General features: G+C 38.9%; 1 pseudogene; it reads left to right on the top strand.

Moving 5' to 3' along the window:
* The first annotated feature begins 4,032 nt into the window (after positions 1-4,032).
* On the top strand, positions 4,033-7,154 carry LOC111172640 (phenylalanine--tRNA ligase beta subunit pseudogene; annotated as a pseudogene).
* Positions 7,155-7,599: the final 445 nt, after the last annotated feature.

The following is a 7,599-nucleotide window of genomic DNA, read 5'->3' as shown; positions in this document are numbered from 1 at the left end:
CTTTTATAGGCCAAAACAAAATTTTAAATGTATTAACTCATTTAACTTTTACAACTCTGTAAGGTAAACAGTATTATTGTCCCCATTTATACATGAGAAAACAGGCACAGAAAGCAGTAACCAGCTCAAGGTTGCATAGCTACTAGGTAGTGAGGCCAAAATTTCAATTTAGACAGTCTGACCCCAAAGCCTACAGTCATAACCATTATGTGTGTTCTACATCTTTCTGTTTATTAAAAAATAAAGGCCAAGCTCCTCAGCATGGTATATGAGACTTTTTATAATTTAGAGCCACTGGATTTTGGGAGAACTCTCGTTCAGTTTTCAAGATGCTGCTCAAATATCATCTTCTCTCTACAGACATTCCTTCCTCTTTCTTCATCTACCCACATTCTCATCCCTGCCATTGTTGATTCTTATTTATATATTAAGAATCAGCACGTCACCTTTTACAGCAGATCTTCTTGACATTTCCACCCTAAATAAAAATACTTCCCTCTCTTTCTAGTTGCAGCTGGTACATTCTCTGTTAGCACATGCAATATTACTTTGTAAGTATTCAGCACACATCTGCCTCCTTTTCTAGTCTAGCTCTTTTCAGACTGAAGGTTGCATCCACATCTATTAATGTGTTGTTAAATTAATTTAGTGTGTTATAAAAAGCATTATTTAATGAAATACGGAAGAAAACACTGCATAGGATTTATAGGTAAATATATCTCCATGAATCTTTTGTTTCAGTTCCATGTATATGTGTACACGTGTGTGTGTGTATGTGTGTGTGTGTGTTAAACATGAAGTTAGTTTCCAACTATTAGATCCCCATGATTTTTTTTAATTAATTAATTTATTCATTTATTAATTTTTGGCTGCATTGGGTCACCATTGCTGCGTGCGGGCTTTCCCTAGCTGCAATGAGCGGGGGCTACTCTTCATTGTGGTGCGCAGGCTTCTCATTGCAGTGGCTTCTCTTGTGGAGCACGGGCTCTAGGCATGCGGGCTTCAGTAGTTGTGGCATGCAGGTTCAGTAGTTGTGGCTCGTGGGCTCTAGAGCTTAGGCTCAGTAGTTGTGGCTCACGGGCTTAGTTGCTCCTCGGCATGTGGGATCTTCCCAGACCAGGGATGGAAACTGTGACCCCTACATTGGCAGGCAGATTCTTAACCATGCACTACCAGGGAAGTCCCATGACTTTTAAGTATATATTAACCCAAGCCAACACAGATTGAAAATGTGATTATTGCATCTAACATGATGATTCCTAATAACTTTTTTAAGTTCCAGTTTTTTGTTTTCAATTATTTAACTCCAATTAATTTGTTGCAAAAATAAATTCTGGCATGCATTGAACTTTGGTGAACATTTTAATAGAAAGCAATGAAAAATTAGGTGATTTTTCTAAATCACCTAATACTGTGGAGTACTGGGGCAAACCAGAACTGAAAATTGTGGATTGTACACCGTGATTTATTTTGTGATTAAAATGTAGCCAACTGTTCTCCATGTCCTCTGATCACAAAAAGAAAAATAATTAATTTAACCTACTACAAGAGATTACATTCATTGTAAATATAAAATATTATTTATGGAAAGTGAGAATTCCTTTTCTGGAAAGCTTTAAGAAAGGGTGATGCCAAAACTTTGTAATCATTTGTGTTGTTATCACCCAAATACTTTTATGAGAAATGGATTTCAAAGGACTCCAAAATTATCACATTTATGTTCAGTGTGGATAATGTCCCTAACCATGTAGGAGGTTTTACTAATTTCAAAAATTCTCACACTGGCTAATCTAAGTTTCTTGAGAACCCCGTATTCACTGATTTTTTTTAATGGCACTTAAATTTCACTACTCACATGGCTGGGGCCTTTGTGAGAAGAGAAGAAAAGCACCTAAACTCAAACAAAATCTGCCGACTTTATGCATTCTTTTTCTATCTAGATATGGTGTCAAATTTAACCTGCAGTTTTAAGAGTTTAATGACTGCTTGTTTTGCAGTTTTAAAGGGGTAATTTCTGACATTTTAGTTTAAAAAATAGACTTTTCAGTTATTTAATATAAAATAGTGTTTTTACGCAATTCATTATGGGGAAAGGGTAAGTTATTAAAATCTACCGTTGTGATAGTGTTTGTTAGAACCACCTAGAATATGAGGTAACTATCATGGCTATAGCTTTGTTTTGACCATGTTTTTAAAATTCATGTTCATTTTATACAATAATAATCAGTTTTTTCTAATGAGAATAAGTACACTTATAAACACAGCTAGAGATCTGGAAAACAATAATACCTGTTTTGGGTTCACCAGTATGACAGAAAAAAATTGGATGTATTGATAATATAATGGTGCTGGATTTTTGAATGAGAACATAATATTGATTAATGAATGACATTTTAGAAACAATCTAACTTATATAAATGAGAAATTTATATATGAGAGATTTTTATCCTATCAAGGTCAAATAGCCAATAAGAAAACATCAGATAAGGGGCCAAAACAAAACAAGAAATTCTCAATTTTTCATGTTAATTAATTAATCAACTTTCTCTTTCATCTTTCTATGAGAAGATCTTCCCACTCACCCAAGCAAAGCATAGGACTGGATTATAGATTGATTTTTCTTTACATATTTACATGTGCTTTAAAATTTTCACCAGGGCTTAAAACATTTTGCTGTTTATTTGTTTTAAGTAGCCCCTTAAGTTGAGACTGTGCAGGTTATCAAGATAGGGAAAGATTATAGGTGTCTTCTTAGAAACGTACCATTTTAGTGCTGGAGAGGATCAGCACTTTCACCTTTTCTCTAAGACACTTAAGATGGAGGCATAACTTAACTGCAAGGAGAAGGGTACACACAGGCAGACAATTTCTGGCTCATTAATTCTAACCCAAATCTTACTTCCTCACTTACTCAAAAAAAAGCGTATCTCGATGTAACAAGGGAAAAAAATTCAAGGGAGAGTGCTTCCCTGGTGGCGCAGTGGTTGAGAGTCCGCCTGCCGATGCGGGGGACGCGCCTTCGTGCCCCAGTCCGGGAAGATCCCACATGCCGCGGAGTGGCTGGGCCCATGAGCCATGGCCACTGAGCCTGCGCGTCCGGAGCCTGTGCTCTGCAACGGGAGAGGCCTCAGCGGTGAGAAGCACAAAAAAAAAAAAAAAAAAAATTCATGGGAGAGGATAGTCTAGATGAAAAATACTTTAAGAAACTCTTTGCGGTTGGTGTAGGGGTATGAAGCTTCTAAACCTGCTTATCAATTGATGCTAAAGTAAAAAATGGAACATTTAGTTGTTTTTGTGATCAATCTGAGATGTAGGGAATAAGAAACAAATGGAAAGAGTTTATGAAGAGATAGCAAATCGAGATTTGGAACTCTGTAAGCTTTACCATATGACTCCTTCCTGTAGCCCCCAAATAATAATTAAATTTATTAAGAGCCACTCCTTCCCTTCCCAAAGGCAATTTAGACATCTAAAAATAGCCCCTTATTTTGTTCTAAGGGCTTTAAAACTTAAATGTTTCCCTGGTGTTTTACAATTCCCTCCAGCCCATATAGATGGTGCAGGTGATTAAAATCTTAACATGCAGGGCTTCCCTGGTGGCGCAGTGGTTGAGGGTCCGCCTGCCGATGCGGGGGACACAGGTTCGGGCCCCGGTCCGGGAGGATCCCGCGTGCCGCAGAGCAGCTGGGCCCGTGGGCTGTGGCCGCTGGGCTTACGCGTCCGGAGCCTGTGCTCCGCAACGGGAGAGGCCACGGCAGTGAGAGGCCCGCGTACCGCAAAAAAAAAAATAATAATAAAATAAATAAAAATCTTAACATGCAGCTATCACAAAATAAAACAAACAAAACCCTTAATTCACCAGAATCCTCTTTTTAAAAAAAATTTGTTGTGTTGTATTTTGTTTGATTTTTTAAAAGGTACTAATAATTTGTTGCCAGATCCATAAGGAAGTAACATTTCATGGACAGGACTTTATGACTTTGAGTCTATTGTCATTCAAATCTTTCTGAGAGGCCAGCTCGCCGCGCGGGCGCAGTGGGCGGGTCTCGCCATGCCGACTGTCAGCCTGAAGCGCGATTTGCTCTTCCGAGCTCTGGGCCGGACCTACACTGACGAAGAATTTGATGAACTGTGTTTTGAATTTGGTCTGGAACTTGAAGAAATTACATCTGAGAAGGAAATTATAAGTAAGGAACAAGGTAATGAAAAGGCACAGGGGGCCTCTGATGTTGTTCTCTACAAAATTGATGCCCCTGCCAATAGATATGATCTCCTATGTCTGGAAGGATTGGTTCGAGGACTTCAGGTCTTCAAAGAAAGGATAAAGGCTCCAATGTATAAACGGGTAATACCTAATGGAGAAATCCAGAAATTGATCATCACAGAAGAGACAGCTAAAATATGCCCGTATGCTGTTGCAGCAGTTCTCCGAAACATAAAGTTTACTAAAGATCGATATGAAAGCTTCATTGAACTTCAGGAGAAGTTACATCAGAACATTTGCAGGAAAAGAGCCTTGGTTGCTATTGGTACCCATGACTTGGACACTTTGTCAGGCCCATTTACTTATACTGCGAAGAAACCTTCTGATATCAAATTCAAGCCTCTAAATAAGACCAAGGAGTATACAGCCTGTGAACTGATGAACATATACAAGACTGACAACCACCTTAAACATTATTTACATATAATTGAAAATAAACCTCTGTATCCGGTTATCTATGATAGCAATGGTGCCGTCCTTTCAATGCCTCCAGTCATCAATGGACATCATTCCAAAATAACAGTAAATACTAGAAATATATTTATTGAATGCACAGGGACTGACTTTACTAAGGCAAAAATAGTTCTTGATATCATTGTTACCACGTTCAGTGAATATTGTGAGAATCAATTTACGGTTGAAGCAGCTGAGGTAGTTTTTCCTAATGGAAAATTACATACCTTTCCAGAACTGGCTTATTGAAAGGAGATGGTGAGAGCTGATCTAATTAACAAAGAAGTTGGGATCAGAGAAACTCCAGAAAATCTTGCCAAGCTTCTGACCAGGATGTGTTTAAAGTCAGAAGTCATAGGCGATGGGAATCAGATTGAAATTGAAATCCCTCCAACCAGAGCTGACATTATCCACGCCTGTGATATCATAGAAGATGCAGCTATTGCTTACGGATATAACAACATTCAGATGACTCTCCCGAAAACATACACCATAGCTAATCAATTTCCCCTAAATAAACTCACAGAACTCCTGAGACACGACATGGCAGCTGCTGGATTCACTGAGGCACTTACCTTTGCTCTGTGCTCCCAAGAAGATATTGCTGATAAACTGGGTTTGGATATCTCTGCAACAAAGGCAGTCCTCATAAGTAATCCTAAAACAGCTGAATTTCAGGTGGCACGCACTACCCTTCTTCCTGGCCTCCTAAAGACCATAGCTGCGAATCGGAAGATGCCCCTTCCTCTGAAACTGTTTGAAATCTCTGACATTGTAATAAAAGATTCTAGCAGAGATGTAGGTGCAAGAAACTACAGGCATCTCTGTGCTGTTTATTACAGCAAGAATCCTGGGTTTGAGATAATCCATGGGCTTCTGGACAGAATCATGCAGCTACTTGATGTGCCTCCTGGCGAAAAGAAGGGAGGATATGTGATCAAAGCATCAGAAGGCCCTGCATTCTTCCCCGGGCGATGTGCTGAGATCTTTGCCCGGGGTCAGAGCATCGGGAAGCTGGGGGTCCTTCACCCTGATGTTATCACCAAATTCGAGCTGACCATGCCCTGCTCCTGCGTGGAAATCAACATTGAGCCGTTTTTTGTGAAGATGGGTCTCTGTTGTGTGGTTCTTGCCCCGAGGGTCCCTCTCTCCTCCTAGGTGCCCTTTAGTTGTCCCCACAGTAAGTAAGTCCACTTGTGCTTGTGCATTAATGTTGAATAAAGTAGAAAGCAGTGTCTGGCTCCGTGGGTGGTACTGCCATCCCCGCATCAGGCCAGCTTGTACATGAGAGCCCAGTGGGGGGCCAGGAGCTGTTCTGAGAAACAGAGAAGCTCTCCACACATCAGAGCCTCTCACCATCACGTCTGCAGGACAGAATCCTGTTCTTTTCCCTGATGAAATGAGATAGCTCATTAGAGCACACGTACGAGATTTAACTAAGAATTTTTCGTTCTTATTTTCTATGTTTGATGCATGTTCATCACTGGGAAACAATAACAGCATTTTTAGAAAACTTTTAAGAATTAGTGATGGTGTAATAGTTACAGCCTTTGAAGTCATCTTAAAGTGAAAGAAAAATGCACATATATTCAAAATATTTGAGCGTGCATCGGTATTGGCTACTTGCTAGAAGAGTTAAAAGGGACACACTGGTACCAGTGCACTATGAACATTAGGAAACAATGAAGAACTTATTTTTGTCCTAGGCCATACATTTTATTGTTGTCAGTGTTATAAAATCATGGCTTTAAATAATTAATAGAGCTACTAGTTTCTGTCTTATTTTATACGGAGGTATTAGGTCTCTCCTTCTCTGAAGCTGAGCTTCTGCCTTGTCTTAACCTCCTAATTTACTTTACTTTAATACTTTGATCTAGAATCCTCCAGTAGGTACCATGTATTGAAAAAAGCTGGGTGTAATGTTTGAGAAAAGTTCTCAGTTACTGTTGAGATGATATGAAACACAGTAAACTGTAAAACAACTTCAAAGTAAGTCCCTGTAGAAATAGCTAATAAGGATAGACAAGAATTTTGTTTATGGAGCTTTTGCTGCACCTAATACTAAGACTATATTACTACCTCGAATCAGGGCAGCAATGTCCAGCTTAGCAAGATTTGTGAACGTACAGACTGCCAACTCCTCCTTCCCAATCCCATTGTAAGCTGATCCTTACATTTCAGTAATGAAGTGAGATACGCCCATTAAAAATAATGCTCGTCAAAAGGTTTGTGTCCAGCATTCATAAAGATTTCTTATAACTTAAGACAACCCAGTTTTTAAAAAACGGACAAAAGATGTGAACAGACATTTCCCAAAAGAAGATAAATGAAATAAGCACATGAAAAGATGCTCAACATCATTAGTCATCAGGGAAATGCAAAGAAAAAAATAAATACGAATTAAGATGGCTAAAATTAAAAAGACTGACTATGCCAAGTGTTGGCGAGACTGGAACTTTCATGTGTGGCTGGTGGGAATGTAAAGGGATAACGGCCACTTTGGAAAATAGTTTTGCAATATGTTAAATCATGAAACATACATCTGCCATCTAGCCATTCTACTCCTAGGTTTACTCTACTCATATGGCCATACAAAGATTTTTATGCAAATGTTCACAGCAGTGTTATTCAAACAGATGAATGGATAAACAAATTATAGTATATCTATACTATGGAATGCTTCTCAGCAAAAAAAAAAAAAAACGACTGATACTCAGAACAACATGAATGAATCTCAAAACACTACACTAAGTCAAAGAAGCCAGACACAAGACTACAAGTGATTCCATTTATATGAAGTTCTAGAAAAGTCAAAGGCAGATTGATTGATTGGCTAGAGCCTGTGGAAGGGAAATTGCAGGGAGTTAAGAGGAAACTCTCTG

This window comes from Delphinapterus leucas, chromosome 16 (genome assembly GCF_059928025.1).
Source record: "Delphinapterus leucas isolate spDelLeu-1000000601 "Yukka" chromosome 16, BTC_Dleu_Yukka2, whole genome shotgun sequence".
Taxonomy (NCBI): Eukaryota; Metazoa; Chordata; class Mammalia; order Artiodactyla; family Monodontidae; genus Delphinapterus; species Delphinapterus leucas.
Note: the sequence above shows the minus strand (reverse complement) of the source record. Positions and strands in the feature narration are given on the sequence as shown.